The following is a 1,471-nucleotide window of genomic DNA, read 5'->3' as shown; positions in this document are numbered from 1 at the left end:
TTTTTCCTCTTCCTATTAAATTCTTTTATATCACAAAGCAAAAATGTAGTCTTGTTGAAAAATCACCTGGGGTCGAGGTTAAACGACTAATTAAACATTTGACCTCTTCCGGTTGAAGTTAATAACATTCAAGTTATTAATTGATTTCAATTTTCCTTCAGTTACTGTTCCGTTCCTTTCCGTTGCCGGGCGAAGGGATTTGCCTTTCCATCGGCACCTACTTAATTGTCTTCTCTATTCTAGTGCTTTTATTTTTCTTTTCTTTTATTTTCTCTATTCCTTCTTCCTAATTCATTATGAGGCGCATACTGAATACAGGGGTGCATTCAACTGTGCCAATAAATGAAGCCGAAAAAACTTACCCTTTTCCGACACTCAAGACATCTGAATCATTACTAAAAGAACGCCCTTTCTTCCTGATGCTTCTATAGAGATTAACATGTTTGAGGGCTTCTTTCATGCAGGAACGATCCCTAATGAGAAAAATAAATAGGTCCACCATTACTGGATGATTAAACTCACAAATATCTGGGGTTAAGCTGTCAGTCGTTTAATATCGAGCAATTAGTTCTCTCGAAGAAGTATTGGATGAGTTGCGTCATCTAATAATTGCTTTATTTGGGTTTCATATTTGGATTACGTGTATGTGCAAGACAATCTGGTCCATAAAATTCCCCCCACCCCCACTCTCCTCTCTCTCTCTCTCTCTCTCTCTCTCTCTCTCTCTCTCTCTCTCTCTCTCTCTCTCTCTCTCTCTCTTATACTTTAAGCAAAAAACTATTACTCAAATTTCTTTTAGATTTCTTTTATTCTTGTGATGTGATAGTCAACTGATATCAGGTCTCTAGTATTATGAGGACAGTTTTTCTTACACAGATACGAGAGTGAATTTGGTTGCATATTACGGTTAGATATATGTTGCAGATTGAATAACTATATATAGGTGACTGTAGATTCTAGTTAAGAACTGTAAGATATGCATTTACATGTCCTGTAGAGCCTAAATGCACACCCGGGTGCTGAAACTTACAGGACAACCAACACTGAAAAAAAGAATAAAATATAGATTAGAATGACATGAACTTGGTGAATAGGATTTGAAGATTATATCATCCGTATTTATTGCACGAATGACAATTGTATATAGCAAGATGTAGACTAGGTTTTATAGTGAAAAAATTGAAAGGAACAACACAGGAAGACCGATATATGTATATATACACTATATATATATATATATATATATATATATATATATATATATATATATATATATATATATATATGTATATATATACATATATATATATATATATATATATATATATATATATATATATATATATATATATGCCTTTGGCTTTGATTTTTTATTTATGCAATTACAATGTGATATGTGTATGGGGTCCAAAAATCCGAAGACAACACCTGTTTGAGGAACAGACGAAAACTAGAATATGTTTGAGGCCAT

General features: G+C 32.9%; 1 protein-coding gene across 2 annotated transcripts in view; it reads left to right on the top strand.

Annotated features, from left to right (window-relative positions):
* LOC137630702 (SPRY domain-containing SOCS box protein 3-like) overlaps positions 1–1,200 on the top strand; it is an 18,178-nt gene extending 16,978 nt beyond the window's left edge. For both annotated transcript variants that reach the window (XM_068362336.1, XM_068362335.1), the window contains exon 2: positions 1–1,200. This exon is cut by the window's left edge and continues 2,319 nt beyond it. The gene's annotated coding sequence lies outside the window, so the exon portion shown is untranslated.
* The last annotated feature ends 271 nt before the right edge of the window (positions 1,201–1,471 follow it).

This window comes from Palaemon carinicauda, chromosome 38 (assembly GCF_036898095.1).
Source record: "Palaemon carinicauda isolate YSFRI2023 chromosome 38, ASM3689809v2, whole genome shotgun sequence".
NCBI classification, from domain to species: Eukaryota; Metazoa; Arthropoda; class Malacostraca; order Decapoda; family Palaemonidae; genus Palaemon; species Palaemon carinicauda.
Note: the sequence above shows the minus strand (reverse complement) of the source record. Positions and strands in the feature narration are given on the sequence as shown.